At 37.8% G+C, this 22,845-nt stretch overlaps 1 protein-coding gene across 3 annotated transcripts in view; it reads right to left on the reverse strand.

Moving 5' to 3' along the window:
* The window catches only part of LOC110159485 (myotonin-protein kinase), a 54,305-nt gene that overhangs the window by 25,460 nt on the left and 6,000 nt on the right, over window positions 1-22,845 (reverse strand). The window lies entirely within an intron of this gene.

The raw sequence follows: 22,845 nt of genomic DNA on the forward strand, positions 1-22,845 counted from the left end.
TTTACGGGCCTGTTTTTAGCCTTGACATCCAGAAGACAGACTCTGCATAAACAAACTCATATGTTCATGCAGCTGGATTCTCCACAAATGCCACAGTGTACTCTCTATTTTCAGCTATTGTTGTCTAATTTTGGATGGAAAACTCTCCGTTGCTTATCTGTCAACGTTGTTTTGATGAAAGCTGTCCAAATATGCACAGGGCCCCGTAATCCTCTAGGGGGCCTAATGCTGATTGTACAATTCTTTTTATAGCAGGGTTTTTATAAAGATGGGGTATTATGCGAAATAGACTTCTTGTTTGTCATTCCTGCATGCTTGTAATCTTGTGGTTTTCTCTTCAGGACAAGCCCACACCTCTAGTACATAAGCCCATGATCTCGTGCTGCCATTTTCCATAAATATACAAGAACAGGATGCAAAACAAAACACTACAACTTCACAAACCTGATGCAATGCAAAAACAGTGTTGTGAAGGTTACTTTTAAAATGTATTCCCCTACAGATTACAGATTACATACCTCAAAATGTAGTTTGTAACGGAATCCATTAAATTACTTAAAGTGAGTAACGTAATCTGAATACTTTGGATTACTTGATTTGATGTAGAGCAGCAAAGACGAGGATATCGTAACATAAGATGTTTTGTCTGATAAAAGAAAATAAAAAGCCCAGATTAAAAATATTATTGATAGAAGAGGAGGAGACACATCCACAAAGCATGGTTTAGTCCTATTTTAGTCTTGGTTTAATTCTGGTTTAGCTCTGGTTTAGACCTGTTTTAATCCTGCTTTAGTCCTGGTTTAGTCCTGATTTAGTCCTATTTTAGTATTGGTTTAGTTCTGGTTTTAGTCCTATTTTAGTCTTGTTTTAGTCCTGTTTTAGTCCTGTTTTAGTCCTGGTTTAGTCCTGGTTTAGTCCTGGTTTCGACCTGGTTTCGACCTGGTTTCGACCTGGTTTTTTACTGGTTTAGTCCTGGTTTAGTCCTGGTTTTACCTGGTTTCGACCTGGTTTCGACCTGGTTTAGTCCTGGTTTAGTCCTGATTTAGTCCTATTTTAGTCCTATTTTAGTCTTGGTTTAGTTCTGGTTTTAGTCCTGTTTTAGTCCTGGTTTAAACCTGGTTTAGACCTGTTTTAATCCTGGTTTAGTCCTGGTTTACTTCTGATTTAGTCCTATTTTAGTCTTGGTTTAATTCTGGTTTAATTCTGGTTATAGTCCTGTTTTAGTCCTGGTTTAGTCCTGATTTAGTCCTATTTTAGTCCTATTTTAGTATTGGTTTAGTTCTGGTTTTAGTCCTGGTTTAGTCTTGGTTTCGACCTGGTTTCGACCTGGTTTCGACCTGTTTTAGTCCTGGTTTAGTCCTGTTTTAGTCCTATTTTAGTCCTATTATAGTCTTGGTTTAATTCTGGTTTTAGTCCTGTTTTAGTCCTGATTTAGTCCTATTTTAGTCCTATTTTAGTATTGGTTTAGTTCTGGTTTTAGTCCTATTTTAGTCTTGTTTTAGTCCTGGTTTAGTCCTGGTTTCGACCTGGTTTATTCCTGATTTAGTCCTATTTTAGTCCTGTTTTAGTCTTGGTTTAATTCTGGTTTAATTCTGGTTTTAGTCCTGTTTTAGTCCTGGTTTTAGACCTGGTTTAGACCTGGTTTGAGTGGAATTACCGAAATAAAAAAAAAAAAAAAAGGGATATAGCCCAAAATGTGAAAACAGGAAAATACCGCCGTGTAATCCATTTATTTCAACAAAGTAACTGTAATCCAATTATCACTCATTCATAGATTAATTGTAACTGAATACAGTTCATTTGTACTCTGATTACGTAACTCCGGTACATGTAATCTGTTACTCCCCAACACTGACTCTAAATTGGGTGTTTTGAAAGACACTATTGAACTCCAGTGGTTAATAGTTCTTATAATAATCATTTTAACTAAATAATCTATCTCTTAATGCAAGAAACGTCTGTCTGTGTGTCCTAAGGTTTGTTTGTTTATCTTTTCCATGCATAACTCTTGAACCGCTCATCCGCCTGATCTCAAATTCGGAGGGTTTTATCCCGATGGTACGGGTGTGTGCAGTGTCAGTTTTCATGTTGTTAGGGTCATGTTGTTAGCTGTCTCCTTGATTTCTGGGGGCTTAATTGACAGGTGGATCAACCAATCAGAGAGACGCATGCTCAAACATGGCTGCTGACACATCAAGAAGGAGACTGAGAAAGAGTGTGAATTTTTATAGTCAACAACAACAATAGAAGCACCAAACTATAAAAGTACAAGAAGTTATATAGTCCAATGAGGTTTATTCGGTCTTCTCATAATTTATGTTATTAGGTTCTTTTTTCAGACCGGGAGTTTGTTTTCATACCTGATAGTTTCTACTGCTCACGTGATGTTGCTGTGATGTATCTGGTTTATACACACACTTGGGATACTGTCCTGAGGAAGTCGAACTGCAGATGGCGCTGTCGTCCTGCCTCCGCTGGTTGGAGGACGGCGCCAAAACCTGTTTAAATCAGCTGACCGAACACGTCACAGCAACATCACGTGACCACTCTGAGGAAGTCCGGTAGTGAGCAGTCGAAACTGTCAGGTATGAAAAAAGAACCTAATAACATAAAGAACTTATTTATTTTGTTCTGAATTTTACCAGAATTTTCAATAGGAGATGTCTTCCGCATTTGGACGGAGGTTTTTCACTCTCTATGGCTGTGTTCAGACTGCAGGGCTTAATGCTCAATTCAGATTATTTTGTGAAATCTGATTTTTTTGCGAGGTTGTTCACATTTCCAGTTAAATGCGACTTGTGTGTGATCTCCAGTGTGAACTTTAAACACTCCAAAAGTGTCTCGCATGAGCACTGGAGGACACAACTCAGTGTTTACAGAAGTCGCCTAAACTCTGGGCTTGTCTCCCAAAATGCGGTACAGTTCTTGGTAAAATGGGTAAGTTAAACGTCCACGGCCGCTTCTTTTGTTTGAGTCTTTATTGAGCCTTGTATTTGTTCGCAGGCTCTTTATTTTTCGTCAGCATTGGAGCCAGGATCGCCTGTAGCCGTGCTCGGACATTTCTTTGGCAATCATTACAAAAACTGCTCGGTTCTTATAAGACCCCTCCAGTTCGGCCTGAATACAGCGATCCCCCAAATATGAATGAACTCGCTAACCTCGCATTCCCTCCATTGATAGACTCCGAGCCTGACGTGTAGGTGGATGAATGCGACCTGGCTGTTCAGACTGAAGTCGCATGTCAAAAGATCGGATATGTATCAGTTTTAGGAGCACATATCCAAGTGTCCTGGGTCGCATTTGAAAAAATCAGATCTGTGTCGTTCAAACTGTCATTAAAAGATCAGAATCAGGTGACATAGGGGCGAAAAAATCAGATTTGGGTCACTTCAGGCTGCAGTTTGAAAAGAAAGATTGAGTTCTGTTCTGTGAATGTGTACTTTTTTAGTATCAATACCTGATACCTGATTTCCGATACTTTAGTCAACCCTAATGGGGCCATACAAAAGTCTGACCAGCCCTGCTCCTTGTTCTAGTATTTTCCAGTGAAGATGACTTGCTGGCCATAAAGGGAGTTCCTCTTGGACTCTACTGTCTGTCTGCGGGGTCGCCTAAAAATAGCAGCCATTATTCTTGAATCCTGGCATATTTTCCAGCCCTATATTTTTATTATCATTCCACCTCCTCTGCTCCGTGAGACGAAAAGTGTGTCAGAGGTCCAAGAGTGTAAACGGCAGGAAGAGAGAGGGATACTTTCCAACACCTGGGTTTGTAAAAGAGGATCTGTTTAAAGTTGTTTTTACTAAATTAAGTCTGGGGAAGTGCCAAGCCCCATAGAATGAATCATATTATAACAACACAACAAAACAGACACTAAAGTACAAGTATTTGAATTTGATTTTTCCTGTCTTAAAAATGTGAAAAATACAACTAGTTCATTTTAAAGGGCCTATGTTACTCTATTTTCTGATCTGTTATAACTGTTGTGGAAAAAATTGTGTATTTCTTGATGATGGTAAATAATTAATCCATTTGCGAATTCCAGTGAGTTTTTGGAATACAGACAAAGGTTTATTCTTTAGTCCCTACTAAATTTGCCCCAAGACCAAATGTGTTTCTAAAAGATTTAACAGTTTTTATTTAATCAATCATAATTAATATTTTCTAGTGGGGGTCTGGTCTCGGGTACAAATCACATTCATTCATTTGTGTGTCAAAGAATCTCCAAACTCATATAATCGAGTTGAAACAATAAAACTTAATAAAGTTTATTTTGGGATATTTATGTATATATAGATATATAAGCTATTAAGTATATCTATTTTTTTATTTAATTATCGAGATTGTAGAACAGCTGGATATATATAGTTTATTTTGGATACATTTATGTTTTTCTATGCCTTATTTTATGTTCAGAGTATATTTGAATCATTTTTGTTAGTTTTACATGACGCAAAACTGCTCTAAGGTACAGATTTGTAGCCTACATTTATTGTCAATTTAAAAGTTGAAGTTATCAATAACAAAGTGTTGTTTTTTTCTTTTTGAGAGCGAGAAATGCTCAATAAATGCATTGTGAAAAAATTATCTTTTGAACCAAAAATAATCGTGATGATTTTTTCCTAATATGTATTGAGCTTAATTACTAAAATCTGATTAATTACCATTGTAAATGTCTCATTTTGATACGTAACTTGTGCACTAATAAATGGATATTTTTTATTTATGTTTATGTTTAATAGGCTTGTAACTGATGCTTGCCATGGCTCTACTTTCTCAGTTTCTTGAGGTCTAAATGAGCAGCTCTCTGGCATTTACATTTAATAAAGGCTCACCGGAGGAAAATATGTTGGAGACACCTGTTTTATAGGAGCTGTATGAAAGATTTTGAATTTAAATTCCCTAAATATGACCAAACTATGTCCCAGAGTATAACCAGTAATTATTATAATACTGATTTATTCATAGTTACAAAAACAGTGGACATGATTTAAAACCACAAAAAGCGCAGACTACAAACATTTAATGATTCACCCTGATCATTATTCAGAGTAATATTTTTAACAAAATTTTTAGTCATACTTTGTCCCCTACACAGTTTATTTAAACAACAGACTCCAATGATCTTTCCAATGGCAGTTAAACACACCAACAAAGGAACAATATGATAAGTTACTAGAGAAAAAACGTAGCATTGTTGACATTCTGATTGGGGGCAAAGCTCGCGTACGACTTGAATAGCGCTGTGTAAATAAACAAGTTAAGTCGTGTTAGTGCTGTAGCAGAAAGCCTGACAATGACAAGAGCTCAGGACGTGTCAGGACAGGTCAACCACGATGCCCGCCACGATACACAACACCGCTACACAGTCTACAAACACAATGAGGACCAGAGAATAATCTTTGTACAGGAAAAACAATGCTCCCAACCGCAGAAATATATGTAATAGTAATAATTTATCTGTAATACAAAAGACAAAAGGGTGATCAGATGTCCCTATTTACCCGGGACAGTCCCAGTTTTGAGCCCTGTGTCCCGTGTCTCAGCAGATTTATCCAAAACCAATGATTTGTCCCGATTTTACGCAAGAAATGTCCATGGTGTCCCTATTTTTGACCAATCTGATCCCTGCCAACAGTAAAAAGAGGCATAAACTGTTATTTGTTTTGGTAAAATACAAAAAAATCTGCTTAAAAATGATCAAAACACAAAGAAAACGTGACTATACTGACTCATGTTAGTCATGAATGAGTCAAGTGCAGAACAGTTTTCCTTAATTACGCACTTGTTTCACAGTTTAATTATTACCAACCAACCCAAACCAGGGATGTTCCAGTTTTTTATTTTGAAAATCACCGTAGACACGCACATCCAACAAAATTTGCATCTGTGTGCTGGGTCCAAAGACAAAAATTGTGCAAAAGAAGAAAGAGATCCTCCCTGCAGTTCTTCAAAGCTCCCCCCTTTTTTTTTTTCAGTGACACCACAATGTGATGTTTTGGGTCAAGCCTTTCATCAGACATAACCACATTCTCTAATTCTGACTTAAATGTGCACAGCATGACTTTTTGGTTGAGGTTGTTTCTATGAATATGTCATTGCTCTATCTGAAATGTTCCACAGTATGACACTAAACAGCTCTACTTTACATTTACTCAGTTATCTGATCTGTAACTTGGTCTGGTTTGGTCTCCATGAAGATAGAAAGGTTTAATACCAAACTGTAAAACATTCCAGACAAAGCAGTAACATCTCCATAGAGGAATGCATTTAATGGACCCTCTATCAGAAAACTTACCCAATGCACCTTTAAATATACAGTATATTATAGTTTTACATCAATCAAGAATAAAACCAAAAGAAAGAAAATGAAAAAAAGAACTATTTTCTTCATTATTTGTCTCCAAATCCAAAATGAAAAGAAGATTTGTTTTTTCAGTTAACAGATAATGGGCGTTTCCCATTTCCGTGACTTAAACTGTGATGCTGGACTTTTGCGCCGCAGATGGACTAAACCAGGACTGAATCCAGGACTGATCCCAGGACTAAACCAGGACTGATCCCAGGACTGAACCAGGACTAAACCAGGACTGAACCAGGACTGAACCAGGACTAAACCAGGACTGAACTGAGGACTAAACCGGGACTGAACCAGGACTAAATCAGGACTGATCCCAGGACTGAACCAGGACTGAACCAGGAGGACTAAATCAAGACTAAACCAGGACTAAATCAGAATTGATCCCAGGACTGAACCAGGACTAAACCGGGACTGAACCAGGACTGAACCAGGACTGACCCCAAGACTGAACCAGGAGGACTAAACCAGGACTGAACCAGGACTTGTCACCATTTTCAAAAAATTCACCATTCTGATCTCGAAAAAAGGTCATCAATATGAACTGTGTAGATCTGAAATACAAATAATACATGGGAGGCATGGCGAGATACCCGTTTATATCAGACCAATGAGGTGACTACACATCTTCATATCACAAAAACAGGGTCATATAAAATGCCATGTCATCAAACTTATAAGCAGTAAATACACGCAAATTAAAAAGCTTATAAAAAATATTGACCGAACAATAAAAGCTTTGTTCTTAGTCTTATTAGGGCCCTTGACAAAAACAACAAAATACACCAATCAAATACTAATCAGGTACTTAACTGCGCTGAAGGTGAGGCAGCCTATGCACAATAGAGGCATTACGACCCATAAAGATGTTGGCTGTAAACAAGGGCAGGGCAGTTTCACTCTATAACTCCTCCGTTTGTGCTGGACTTAGTTACTCAGAACAGGATAAATTTCAAGTATTTTAAGCCAGTTCCACCAATCGGCTCTTTGCACAGCAGCACGCTAGACAGCTCACTGTGTCGCTGTGTTTTATTACTTTATATTTTATTACCTATTAAAATCCTAAATAATAAAATAAAGATTACCAGATTATTTTTATGTGTAGAGTACTTTGGTTTGTGGTATTGTTTGAATGTTTATTATGCCTCACAATTTACATTTGCCCAGCACCACCACTCTGGAAGTCATTTATACCACACACCATATGACTGTACAGCACTTAATTATGATTGTATTACTGATGTTATTTTATGTTATAAGGTTCTTTTTTCAGACCAAGAGTTTGCTTTCATACCTGACAGTTTTGATGCTCACTTACGGTCTTCCTCAGAGTGGTCAAGTAATGTTGCTGTGATGTGTCTGGTCAGCTGATTTATACAGGTTTTGGAGCTGTCTTCCTACCGGTGGAGGCAGGACGACAGCGCCATCTGCGGTCCGACTTCCTCAGGACAGTATCCCAGGTGTGTGAGAGTAAAAAAGCCCCCTCGTCCCGGTTTATAGTCCCGTGGGCACATTTCTGTATTTCATTTGCCTTTTTAATCTCGCAACAGTGTTTGTTTTCTTCTGTCCCAATGTTTACTCTGTCCCAGTCCATAAGTCAGACTGCGGATGGCGCTGTCGTCCTGCCTCCACCAATAGGAAGACAGCACCAAAACCTGTTTAAATCAGCTGACCAAAGACACATCACAGCAACATCACTTGACCACTCTGAGGAAGACCGCAAGTGAGCATCAAAACTGTCAGGTATGAAAACAAACTCTTGTCTGAAAAAAGAACTTAATAACATCATACATTATCGGATGACCAAATGAACCTCATTAAATTACTGATACTATTATTATGTACTGCTGTTACCTGAAAAATGCTTTTTCTTCTGGATAATAACGTATTCTATCTATCTATTTATTTATCTATATCTATGTGAGAAGTTCCCCACTGAAGTATTCATTTTGTTTACTTTCAACATGTTTTGTGACGTCCACCTGCAGCTCCCTGTTCACTGTCTTATCTTTAAATATTTATTAATTTCCGTATGACTCAGCAAAATCTCCATACAGATTAAATTGGACAGGAAGTAGTGACGCTAACAGTGAGATTTCCCGACATTATTGGGCACAGAGCCTCTTTGAAAATGGGTTCTGGATGGAGCTGGAACGTCTTGATCGCAAAAAACAAAGTCCAGATAATCACAGATGAAACCTACGCTACACTGAATCACTTAAAAAATAAATAAATACATAAATAATAAATAAGCCTCTATAAAGAAGTCAACTTGGTAATTCTGAAGAGAACGGAGTATTCTTACAAATCAACTTCAAAGCCCAGCGTCGTACTTAACTGTCAAAAAGGCTCAAGTTTGGATTTCAAAATTTTAAAAAGAGTCGTACAGATAACATTTATTTGGCAGACATGACACATATTTTGGTTAAAGTCAACATGGGATATTATTCTGCAGGAATGTTATTATTATTATTGCTGCCCTGTTTTCGTCAGCCACATTACTGCTGTCTTCTCACGCCAGAGTCGGACCATTTTGGCAAAATATTTAACTGGAATTTCTCTGACAAACACCGTAATTGTGACTGGATTTGCAATTTTTTATTTAATAGTTGAGTTATATTCTTTTGGTACACTGTTATGTGGTCCAAAGCAAGAAAAATGATCTGTTGAAAGCTTTTTGCCGAAACGTAATTTAAAAATAAAAAACCTTTTGGCCATCTGAGTGCGCTATGCCTTTTTTCCACTTTTCTATTCAAACTTTTACCTTTAGTTCAGAAGAGATTGGCAGTTATCATCCAAATGATTCTAGTGAAGGTGTATGGAGTTTAAAAACATAGTGGAGTGCTTTTTGTATCACCACATGACATCACAAGGTGGGACAGAGTGTCATATGATAACTGCGGACACGCTGCTGACTCAGTGCTATTAAAGAATACATTTAAAGGCCCTGTACCCGATTTTGTCCATATGTTTGAGCAAAATTTGTCTCTTAAGGTCAAAATAAATCTGCTGAAGTTGTCTGATAATCAGGAGGAGCCTGGTTAGCATGCTAGTTGTTAGGTTTACTTCAAACTCCGCTCTGAACAGTGCTTATAAACTCATTGCGGTGAATAATTAAGATGCTGGGAATTTACACGGTAAGTGAGAAATAACTTTTGACCTCTGCAAACTGTTTGTGTTAGCAGGAGCTATATACACTCGATTTGTGTCGCATCAGCTGAATTCTCTTAGCCAGGACGGTGCCACCTAGTGTCTCCGCTCAATTTCATTTCTCTCCAACGACTAGGTCAGGAATGAGAATACACTAGACGGTTTGCAAGAACCCCGGAAGTGCAAGTCTGGGCACGAGCCAACCAGCGAGGAGCCATACATTCTGTGTTGGCAACGATTTCCAAGATCAAGGATTTAAAGCCGGAATAAAGAGAATGTTTGGTGAATTTTATCAAGGTGAAATATGTTATTGACTTTCTTCCTATGGGATTTGGGAAAAGCTTATTATACCAGTTAGTCCCATAGTGGTGCATTACATACGTCACGACCAAATAGCAGTGATTGGTTAAAGGGAAAAAAGTACCTGTCTACTGTCGAGTGAACAAATTCTAATGCTGCGAGGTCAGACGGTTTCCATGAACTGAAACCAGCTGATTAATCTGCCTGTGACTTATTTTTTGTAAATAAAATAAAAAATAAAATGAGTTATCAAGTTATCAGATATTATATTCATTGTAGTCAGGATTCCCACTCTTTTTCACTGGCAAAATTTCAAAACGTTTTCATGACTTTTTCATAACCTAAAGTGAATTTTCCATGACTTTATGGCAGCTACATGTGTAGAATTGATCATACTTTTGGGCTACATATGAAATGTTAACCCTTTCCATTCACCTTATGGTTTGGTATTATAGTTTTTTAACATTGTAAATACTGTCAGTGCATTTATTGTCGTCTCTTTTAAACAAAAGGCACAAATGTTCTAAAATAATCATCATAATAATAGCCTAATGATAACTTAACAGAACACTGTAGTTGCGTGAAATAGACAATGCAATTCCATGACTTTTCCAAATCTTTCATTGAATTTACAAAACCCATGACTTTTCCAGGCCTGGAAAATGACATTTTCAATTTCCACGACTTTTGCAGGATTTCCATGACCCTGTGTATCTGAAGTGAAGCAGGGGACAGGCTGTGTTTTAGTGACAGTATTACTAATGGTGCAGTGAGGCTACAGTGAAAACAGAAGGTCTGGCAGGGCTGGTTCCTCTGTGTGTTGACTCTGGCTCCCATGCCCTGCCCTGATAGGACGCCCATGTAGGGAGGCACAGGGAGTTAACAGACCATGCCGCTGTTCAGAACACAAACACAGGGGCGCTCAGAGCTACAGGCAGATACAGGTGCAAAGATACAGGCAACGTACATGAAACAAAAGGGGGACCCGAGGATGGACATTGTTGTTGTCCTTCCTCATCAGAAACAAACCCAGAGTTGTGTTTTGTTTAATTCACACACGTTTGAGTAATTGTGGTTTATTAGTGTGTCTGCATCTCCAGAGCTCAAAATGCTCTGTTCCACCTTGTGATGTCATCAAGCAATAGTTTATAAGTTAGTAGCTACAGTAGAGATCAGCAATTCCAGGGCTGAAATTATGATTCTAAAGCTGTATTCTCTTGTGATCAGGACTCGGGGAAAACCAAACTCCACCTCGAGAAAGTGCAATGAAATGACCAATGAAATTGGCATTCTGAAAAACAAACTCGGGCTTGTTTGGTCCAGACCGAGTCAGTTGGATTTACGTCACACCAAAATGTCAACGGTAAATGAAGAGAATTGTCTTGTAGTCATTTTGATGTGTTAAGTTGTGTTTGTGTAGAGAAAGTGTGTTCTAAAAACTTTGTAGTGACATTTAGACTTTCTTTCACATCATTTGACAGTAGACAGACGTTTGTTTCTGAACACGTAATAGTCAAACTGCCATAATTGAGTCACCAACAGCTAACGTTTGCTAACAGACTCTATTTTTTTGCAGGGGCTGGAGAGATACCTGACGTTACATTAAACTTTCTCGGGATGCAATGGAACGCATTTACAAGGGATGTCGGGAAAACTGACTGGGATTTATCGATTACCGACATTCATTAGAATGCATTGTAAAAACACAGTGGAGCACTTCCTGTATTACCACATGAGTGTTTTCTGTTTGTGAAAAAAAAACACAGCCTAAGGGCCTGTTTACACGAGAACGCTCAAGGGTAAAAACAACAAAATATTTTCTTGAAAGTGTCTTTTATTTAGACAGTGACGGCATATTTAGGGGCTTAAAAACACAAAAATCTGAAACCACCGTCCAGAGTGGAAAAGTTGAATATGCTCTGTCATAGCGTTTCTGTCCACACTTCCCAAGATGCAAAACTCTGGTCAGATCTTCTCACGATGTTGTGTATACGTTTATGTCACATTGCCACCGTCACATCGGCCACCTAGCGTCACCACCTCCTGGCATGCACACCCAATCGAATTCCACAGAGTTTTCCGTCACCGTATGCACGCAGATTTCCTCCCAAAAATGCTCGTCTAAACACGGAATAAAAAGTGAAGACACGACGCCACTTTTGCGTCTTCTGTTCAGACCGTCATCATATAAACGTAGCCTAAATATGCATGGTTTGTGTGTTACACATGTGTGAATGATACAAAACACAACTCCATGCCTTTGATCAGTAAACAACATTATAACATAGATAGATAATTTAAAATGTAGACTTTGAACATAAACGTATTTTCAGAAGACTAATAGCAATTGCAAAGCATGTCACAAAAATTGCAATACATATTTTTCCTTAATCTCTACTCTGCTTTGTCATAGTGCCCCCCAAGACACCACCTTACCCCGGGCCCCCTAAAGGCTGGAAACGGCCCTGCATCGGAACAATAAAATGGTGTGAACGCTGATTGAAATGACTTTGGGTTTACAGAGGTTAATATGAAACAGAATTTGAACCATAATTCTCTCTGGTACAGTGTAATCTGATTGGTACAACTCATCATTCAACGTTCGGAGAAATTACATTACATGAAGAGATTTAGCATGTCTGCAATATTTGTAGTAAAATGTGTAATTGTCACATGTACCACGATTCATATTAAAATTCATATTACACTATTTTCTGATCTATTTTATAACGTTGTTTCCTCATCACAAACAGACCCGGAGTTGTTTTGTTTCATTCACACATGTTTAACACACAAATCCTGCATATTAAGGCTGAGTTCCTCAAACAGAAAACACTCTGTTCCACCTTGTGATGTCATATGGTTAAACAGGAAGATCTCCACTGTGTTTTTAAACTCTATACACCTTCACGAGAATCATCATGGTTAATTTCAGCCCTGGAATTTTCAATCTCTACTGAACCAAAGGTAAAATTTTAATTATTTAAATCCATTTTGTACTTTTTCTATTTATCATAAAACTTTGTCTGTGTTTGGTAATGTGTGAATTGTGTCACCATGGTAACTGCTGAACATACCACTAGTAGAAACACATGTCAGACACCCCCAGCATGATGTAACTGCAAAGTATCAATAGTAGAATATTACAAAGTTTGTTTTTTAAAGTAGGGATCTATATAATATTCATATATCTACTATTGGGGACTACTGACACTACTACTGCTACTACTACCAATGATAATGATAATAATAATAATGAAATATTATTGTTGTAATTATTGTAATTAATAGTAGAGATAATAATAGGTATTATGGATGTAATAATAATTAATAATAATAAAAATAGTAATAGTGATGAAAGGTAGTGGAAATAATAGTAGGAATAATAGTGATAATAATAACAGTAATAATAATTAATAAAAAGAAATGCCTTTAGGGTTATGTTTTTTGAGATTGTGACATATGGTGAAAGATGATGAGGGGAACTGATGATGGTGAAAATAAATATTAGTTTGAGTATAGGGACTAATACATTTAAAAAATTATAATTTAAAAAAAAAAAAAAAAAAAGGGAAGGAAGAGAGACAAAAGGAACTTCAATTATAAATTGGCCGCAGTGTATCGATGTTCGGGAGCCTAGCGGTGTATTTATGTTGCACTATCACATTTATATTGTTTTGACTTTGTGTTGGTGTGGGTGGTTGGGGTAAAACGGGGGGGCTTTTTTGTATTTGTTGTGGTGTTGTGGTTGTTGCTTTATGTTTTTGTTTTTATGTTGAATATTGCAATTGTTAAACGTTGATATTTGTTTTGTTTTTTTGAATGTTATGTTCTGCTGTCTTTAATTAAAAAAAATAAATAAAATAAAAAAAAAAGTTTGTTTTTTAACTAGAGCTGGGTATCATTAAGAAGTTGCCAATATGATAAAGACCTCGATACATAGGTCATGATACAATACATATCTCAACACGATACGATATGATATATTTCAGATCGATTTGATATGGTTCAATCAAAGATAATGGCTAAATCATGGCTGCGATACTAAAAGTCTTTGTTAAACTACTTCTTGTGCAAAGATAATATGAAACACAAACATTTTAACCCTCAAAACAGTGAAAATGTCAAATGAGTTTCCTTCCACTAAACAAGCAACAAAACTGTAGCACTGTAAAAAAAATAATTGAGTAAAATATACCAAAAAAATACTCTTGGTGATATATCAATACAGCAGCCCATGATATTAATGCTGTATCATCACATTAAATGATACGATATATTTTTATGCCACCTCCGCAAAGTTACATACTGTATTTTTAATGCAATGCAGTGATTTTATTTATTTATTTCAGGTTTTAATCCTAATTGAACTGTATAACCTTAATATCTCATTTTATTTTAGACTGTTTTTGTGAGTTCGGGGAAATATTCATCCCACAAGCAATAACTCTGAGATGTAGCACTGATGAAAAGGTCAGTTTGGTTTTCCACATTAAAGGCGCTGACGAAAGACCAGATTTTTATTGTCTTACAAACGTGAAAAACAGAACTATATGATGCAAATTTGACTCTGTGTTTAGAATGTTGTTACTTCCTAAAAAACATACCCAGAGTTGTGTTTTGTTTGAGAAAAGACCTCGATTTAAATACGCAAACAACAAAAACACAACTCTAGGTATGTTTATGATGAAGAAACAACATTATACCAAAGTTATTCCTCACTTACTTAATGCATTCTGAGCATAATTATCCACTAGTTTTAAAGTTTTGCTGTCATCTTAAAGTTAACAACAACGAGAATGATAACTGTCCAAACTCTTTATAATTAAATGCAGACTTATTTGGATCGCAAAAGCTTTTATAATATCTATTCTGGGGCAAATACATGGGAAAAACATCAGGTACAGGCCCTTAAAACAGTTATTTACATTTTTGTTATCTATTCAACAGTGTTTGCATTACCAAAGAAGTTCTCAAGCTTTTTGATCGGTCCACAAAAAGCACTAGAGTGGGTCATCTTGCTCTTAAAATAGCATTCTTGTAAGTCAATGTCAGCGTGAGTAAATACAGTATATTGGACTAATCATTACGAGTCAGATCTCATGCCAGTGCGATGTTGCAACAGTAGAGAGGCAGGTGTGAGAGACAAAAACAGACAGTACAAACCACAGCAAATGCACACAGTATTAATACTTTGCAGGGGTGTTGTACATGTGAGTCCGGTCAAGTGGTAACGGAGGGAAACAGGGGCAGATTTTTTACATTCAAATGTCTCTTATTCAGAAACTAGAGGGACTATTGAAATAAGTAAAGTATCAGAATGTAGGAAAGAGTTACACTCCAACAGGGTCAAGTTAAACCTGTGATATTCTTTCAAGTTGTTGACAAAAAATTTAAAAACTCATGTCAGTAACGGAGGGAATGAAATATGCAGCACTTTTTGGGCAATAAATCCAAACAGTGATAACTCTTGGTTCTCACTTACATATCCTTAACAAACTGGTTTGAATATTTGCTTCATATAGTTTTCTACCATATGGTACAAGATTAGATTGAAAAACCTCTTACTTTTTGAGTCATGAGATTTTTTATTAAGAAAGGTCATGGTAACGGAGGGAAAAGTAACGGAGGGAAGATTGTGCAAACAAGTAGAAGGTGCAGGATTTTACATAATTTGTCGCTTTTTTCTTCCGAATACTTTAATATTACTTCAAAATGAAAGGAAACTTTTTCTATAAAATATGTCAGTCCTTCCAAGCAAATTTTTATCATTTTAAATACTTTTTTTTTTTTTTTTAATCATGTACCTTCATCAACAGTTCATGGAATAACACAAGATATGATGAAATACATCCATTTATTTACATGATTTGCAGGTCTTTGAAATTTGGGAAATAATTTTTGTTCCATGTTTCATACATGGTTTGTTTAAAAAACTTTAAAGAAAAAAGGCAAACAGTTTCATAAACTAGAGTACATATGTATCTGTTGAATACATTTTTATATCAGATGCATGAACTTGAATTTTTGGCCTTGCTGTTTACTTCTGCTTGACTGGGTCCATATATCTCTATGTTTATGAATGTGCAGAAGTTACCATAGTGTCACAGTGCACACAATAGAAAACACTGTCAAAATAGTTTTAAGGTAGTCTGAAAACTCTGCACCCGATTTCTTTCATGTATTTGAGCAAAATGTGTCTCTTAAGGTCAAAATAATTCTGCTAAAGTTGTCTGATAATCAGGAGGAGCATGGTTAGCATGCTCGTTGTTGTTAGGTTTACTGCAAACTCCGCTCTGAACAGTGCTTATAAACTCATTGCGAGGAATAATTAGGATGCTATAGAGTTGTGTTTTGTTTCATTCATACGTTTGAGTAATCGAGGTTTATTAGTGTGTCTACATCTCCAAATCTCAAAATGCACCTTGTGATGTCATCAAGCAGTAGTTTATAAGTTTGCAGCTACAGTTTACTTGTTGTTCAGTAGAGATCGACAATTCCAGGGTTGAAATTTTGATTCTAATGCTGCATTCTGTTGTGTTCAGGACTCAAGGAAAACCAAACTCCACCTCCAGAAAGTGCAATGAAATGGCCAGTGAAATCGGCGGTCCGAAACACAAACTCGGGCTAGTTCGGTCCAGACTGAGTTGGTTGGATTTACGTCACAGCGAAAATGATGGTGCACACAGTAAACGGGGAGAACTGTCTTTTTGTCATTTTGATGTGTTAAGTTGTGTTTGCGTAGAGAAAGTGTCTTCTAAAAACTTTGTAGTGACATTTAGACTTTCTTTCACATCATTTGACAGTAGACGGACATTTTTTTCTGAACATGTAATCGTCAAACTGCCATAATTGAGTCGCCGACAGCTAACGTTTGCTGATAGACTTTATTTACGAGTCAGATCTCATGCCAGTGCGATGTCGCAGCAGTACAGAGGCAGGTGTGAGAGACAAATGCAGAGACAGTCCACACCACAGCAAATGCACACAGTATTAATACTTTGCAGGGGGGTTCTACATGTGTCTCTATGTCTATATCTGTAGAAGTTACCATGGTGTCACAGTGCACACAATAGAAAACACTGTCAAAAAAGTTTTAAAACAGTTCTGAAAACTCAATAAAAATGGATTTAAACAACACATTTCAGGAGCCTGTGATCAATAGGAGTGTTCATGTTTTTTTTTAGGTGTTTGATTTTCAACAAAAAAGGCGAGTGACTAACTAAAAGCTGATTGATGCTTTAGAGATATTTGAAGAGTGACTTGCGTTAAATTAAAACTCATATTAAAGTCTACTCAAGACCAGTCTTGATCTCGAGACTGGTCTTTTTATGGTCTTGGTCTCATCTCAGACTCGATGGCATTTGGACTCAGTCTTGTCTCGGGCTCGAGGCCTGACGCTCGACAAGTGCAATCATATTTCATTACGGCTGCTGTTGTTGCAATAAACTTGTACCTGCTTCTCACTGCAGCTTTGTGTGGTCGTCTGGAGTCCACAGACACTGCACGGCACATCACAAACACACACGTCCCCAGAGCGCGGCTTGTGTGAAGATTTATAAAAACAGTGATATATACGCTACTAGTCAAAAAGTTTTAGAACACCACACATTTTCTAGTTTTTTACTGTTTACTGTTGACCAAAACGTATTCTAAACTTTTGATTCATGAAAGTGTCCACCTTTGGCAGATATAACAGCTGAACACACTCGTGGCTCGTTTTTTTTTACAACAGAAATCAAATATTCGTCAGAAAGTTCTTCCCAAGTCTGTTGCAGAAGTTCCCATAAATGTGTGGCTTTTGCAGGTTCTTGGTTTTCACTCTTCTGTCCAGTTCATCCCAAACCAGCTCGACGGGGTTTAAGTCTGGACACTGTGCTGGACACTCCATGTTTTCAAGCTTCACCATCTTGTTGTTTTTTCCTGAGGTAGTTTTGACAGAGCTTGGACTTGAGTTTTATCTTTTATCTTTTTTTGTTTTAAACCTCTGGCTGTTCAGTTCTTACTTTAGTACCATTTGGAGCTCTTCGTTGAACTTGCAATAAATAACTGGAAAAACTAGGGTGTTCTAAAACGTTTGACAGTAGTATATTTGTGTCAAAATAACTATAAAATACAAATAAATGTTGAAAATTACAAAGATGGTCTGGATTTGGTCTTGATGGGTCATGGTGTTGGTCTTGTCTCTGTCTCAACCTTTAAAAGTCTTGGTTTTGTCTCGGTCTTGATCCTCAGAGGTCTTTGTCTTGTCCTGGTCTCAGGATTCTGTGGTCTTGGACCGGTCTTGGTCTCGATTAGAGCGATCTTGACCACAACACTATTATATGTATGTAGTTTCTGCATCACAAACAAACCTGGAGTTTTGTTTTGTTTCACTCACACATGTTTAACACACAAACCCTGCATATTTAGGCTGAGTTCTTCTCTCAAACTAAATACACTCTGTTCCACCTTGTGATGTCATGTGATAATACAGGAAGTGCTCCAGTATGTTTTAAACTCTTTACACCTTCAGAAGAATTATTTTTGATTATTTCAGACCAGGAATTGCCAATTTCTACTGAACAAAAGGTAAAAGGAGCTGCTACTACCACTACCCCTACCTTTTGACCTTTGGAGATGTAGACAAACTAACAATAAAAGATTACAGAAACATGTGTGAATGAAATAAAACACAACTCCAGTTTTTTTTTTTTTGAGAAGGTAACGATATTCTAACATGGCTACAAGTTCACCAGAGTCAGTTTTGCGTAATATAGGACCTTTAAAGTGGGTAAAAGCGTAAACATTGCACTGAGAGCCATGGCGGTGGCTCTCCTTGTGTGGTCAGCAGTTCAGTGTGTTAGCTTCCATGACTTTGCTGCTGTTCAGAGTCTCTGGGGTCACAGGGGGCACAGGGACCTTGCTGGTGTTCAGTCTGAATACTATTACACATGGATAGCATAGAGGTCCATTTAAAGCAGTGTTAAAAGATCAGTAATCCCACGACTGTCACCTGTTCTCTGGCTGTAAATATACACTAATGCATCACACTGCTATGGAAAGATCGATGGCCCACATCTACAAAGCTTACAGTCAACAGTGAGCAAGATATATGACCATGAAAAATACTTGTGCGTACTTATTTTGTCATGTTTGCAATTTGAAGTATTCTGAATGAGCTAATTTTTTATTTAAAGGTCCTATATTATGTAAAATGGACTCTTGTGAGCTTTGAGCCATGTTAGAATGTTGTTACCTCCTCAAAAACATACTCAGGTTTTGTTTCATTCACTCATGTTTGAACAATTCTGGTTTATTTTTCTAAAAAACTGTCTTAAAATGCTTTGTTCCAACTTGTGATGTAGAGTTGTTCTCAAGACCACACTAATTAAGACAAAGACCCGTCCGAGACCACAGGGTCCCGAGACCAAGACAAGACCAAGACCTCTGAGGGTCGAGAAAGAGACAAGACCGAGACATCGAGACCAAATTGAGATCATCTTTGTCATTTTCAACATTTATTTGTATTTTAGAGTTATTTTGGCACATATATATCAGTGTTTTTATAAATCTACCTCCATTTTATCACTTGTCGAGTGTCAGACCTCGAGACCAAGACAAGACCAAGTCCAAGCGCCTTCAAGACCGAGGCAAGACTGAGTCCAAGCTCCTTAAAGACTGAGACAAGACCGAGTCCAAAATGTGGTCGAGTCTGAGATAAGACCAAGACCACAAAAAGACGGTCTCGAGGCCAGACTTGAGTACTACAACACTATTGTGATGTTATGAAGCTATAGTTTTCAAGTTAACAGCTACCTTTTATCTCCCTGAAATCATCCCAATGATTCTAGTGAAGGTGTATGGAGTAAAAAAAAAAATAAACAAACAAAAAAAAAAAACAACAATGGAGCATTTCTTGCATTACTACATGACATCACAAGGTGGAACAGGGTGTTTTTTTATTTGAGCGAAGAACTCCACCTAAATATGCAGGGTTTGTGGGTTAAAAATGTGTGAATAAAACAATAACATAGATCAGAAAATAGCGTCATATGGGCCCTTTAAAGAAGACATTTTGTGCTTGTGTCTGCTCATAGTTATAATCTGTGACACCCGTGGATCATTCTGTTCTATTTGGGACATTTTAAATCGCAATATTCATCTAAAATTTTTACTTTATAAGAGAAACAAGTCCACTGATATCGGAATTGGAAATTGCAAAGTCCACTGAGGAATTAGGAGCTACGTTTGGTTCAGCTGGTGGACTTTACTTATTGTGCATATCTTGAGTTGATGGTGTACCTCTGCTTAATTTCATTTCTCTCCAGCGACTAGGTCAGGAATCAGAATACAATAGACGGTTCACAAAAACCCGGTAAGTGCGAGTTCGGGCACCAGCCAATCAGCGAAGAGCCATATATTCTGTGTTGGCAGCGATTCGAGGATTTAATGCCGGAACAAAGAGAATGTTTGGTGAATTTTATCAAGGGGAAAGACGTTATTGTCCTTCTTCCTATGGGATTTGGGAAAAGCTTAATACACCAGTCGCTACTATTTGGATGTGACGTATGTTGTATGTATGTTGGTTAAATAAAAAAAGTACCTGCCTACCATTGAGCGAACAAATCCTAATGCTGCGAGGTCAGACGGTTTCTACGAAGTGAAACCGGAAGATGAATCAGGCTAGTACACAAAGCAAACCCACTCAGATACACGCAGAACATGCAAACTCTGCACAGAAAGACCTGGGGACCGGACCTAGAACCTTACTCCGCTCAGCCACTTGTTAGAAAAATGCTTTGGAAAACATGCATTCTTTCACCATGGAGATGTTTATAGCTCAAAAACACTTTGAAAAACACTCCCCCTGGCAAGTCTCACATCCCCCACGCTGTCCCTGAACTCCTGGTTGTGACACACTGCTCTAATGTAAGACACTCATGGGGCATCTGTGGCTTATGACACATGGTTTTAGCCTTACTGTGCCGTGTGAATACCTGCCGTCTCATCCAGTCTTAATCCAAACAGAGCTCACGTCAGAGCTCATTTAAACATGCACATGCACTAAGGAATGGAACGTTTCACCGGCCTAAAATAGAAGCATTCCAAAAGTGCACCGAGAATATTTATAACTACGCTGATTCAAAATAAAGATATGCACTTGCTCCTTTTTGTTCACGTACAATGCCAGAATATATTCAGTTGGTTAATATATGTGGTGAGCGCTCACTTAAAGGGGCACTGTGGAACTTTTCTGGTGTCTGCTTGTCTTCACAGTGATCATATTGCTTTGCCTGGTATAAAATATTCTTCTGTGGAGACAAACTAGGCCAAGTTACGAGACAGATCTGATTTTAAGCAGCGTCTCCAAAAAAACAACAACAACAAAAAAAACAGATTATGATTAGGGTTTTTTTTTTTTTTTTTCAGTTTTTGATTTTGTGTTTAAATTAAAAATGGAAAAAACAGATAATGGTCGTTTCCCGTTTCCGTGGCTAAAACTGCGATGCCAGCCTAAACCAGGACTAAACCAGGTCTAAACCAAGACTGAGACCGGGATCACACCAGGACCAGGACCAGGAGTGAGACCAGGATTGACACCAGGACTGAGATCAGGACTGAGATCAGACTGAGACCAGGACTGAGATCAGGACTGAGACCGGGACCAGACCAGAACTGAGACTAGGACTGAGACCGGGAACAGGACCAGGACTGAAAAGGGGACTGAGACCAGGACCAGATGGGACCAGACCAGGACTGAGACCGGGACTGAGACAGCGACTGAGACAGGGACTGAGATCAGTTCAGTCCTGGTTTAGTTCCGGTTCATTCCTGGTTCAATCCGGCATCTCTGTTTAAGTCACATAAATGGGAAACAGCTGTTCATTCATTCATTTAAACACAAAATCGAAAACTGAAAAAAAAAAAAAGAATCGTAAACCTAGATTATTAGTCCAAATCTCAAAATGCTCAGTTTTGTCTTTTGTCTAGGCCGTTCCAGGGCCCCCGTGGCTCCTGGCCCCACCTCTAAACTGATTGCCTCCTGAAGTGTCTCTGTTCTGTCAATCAACGAACGAGAAGAACAACCAGAGAATTCAGTGATCAATGATGCAATTCCAACCCCAAACTCTTAGCGGCAGTAGACTTATTGCATCAGTACAACTTAACGGGAGAAGAAACAGACCTCTGTTTTTTTTTTTTTTTTACAGTCTATGCTTGAAGTACTTGAACGTTACTATTCACGGAGTTGGATTCCATACATTACTGCGTCATAATGTTTTATTTGTGTTTGAGAAAAGGTACTGGATGACTGTCCAAATGTATTTGCACTGTACTGAATTAATCATCTGTGTGCTTGTTTATCCTGAATGTAACATGTGGCCCCCTAATGGCCCCTGTTTCAGAAAAATTATAGAACCACCACTGCCTTTTGTTCACTAGAGATTGGCAGTTCAAGGGCTAAAAGTATCCAAATGATTCTAATGAAGGTGTAAGCCAGGGGTCTCCAACCTCCAACCTCCCAAGTAGCTCGCCCAGGAATTTCTGAATTATATATATTGTTCTGAATAACTCAGATTTGATTGATTAAATGCATATTTCCTTTCTAAATGTACAATTTGGTGCCTAGTTTTGTGCACTGATAACTGGATAATGGGTTATGTTTTACAGATATCTAACTGTACCTCATCTTCATCTTCCCATGGCTCTTATATTTACAAAATTTCTGTCAACCGCTAAAAACAGTAGCTCTCTGCCGTTTTCGTTATACAAAAAGTAGCTCACAGAAAGAAAAAGGTTGGAGACTCCTGGTGTATGGAGTTTAAAAACACAGTGGAGCACTTCCTGTATTACCACACGGCATCACAAAGTGGAATAGATGTTTTCTGTTTGAGAGAAGTCAGCCTAAATATGCAGGATTTGTGCGTTAAACATGTGTGAATGAAACAAAACACAACTCTGGGTCTGTTTTTGATGAGGAAACAACATTATAACATAGGATAGATCAGAAAATAGCGTAATATGGACCTTGGCGTTTCACTTTATACGTTCATCTT

This window comes from Boleophthalmus pectinirostris, unplaced genomic scaffold, assembly GCF_026225935.1.
Source record: "Boleophthalmus pectinirostris isolate CB_2022bp ecotype Guang Dong unplaced genomic scaffold, ASM2622593v1 HiC_scaffold_12, whole genome shotgun sequence".
NCBI lineage: Eukaryota > Metazoa > Chordata > Actinopteri > Gobiiformes > Gobiidae > Boleophthalmus > Boleophthalmus pectinirostris.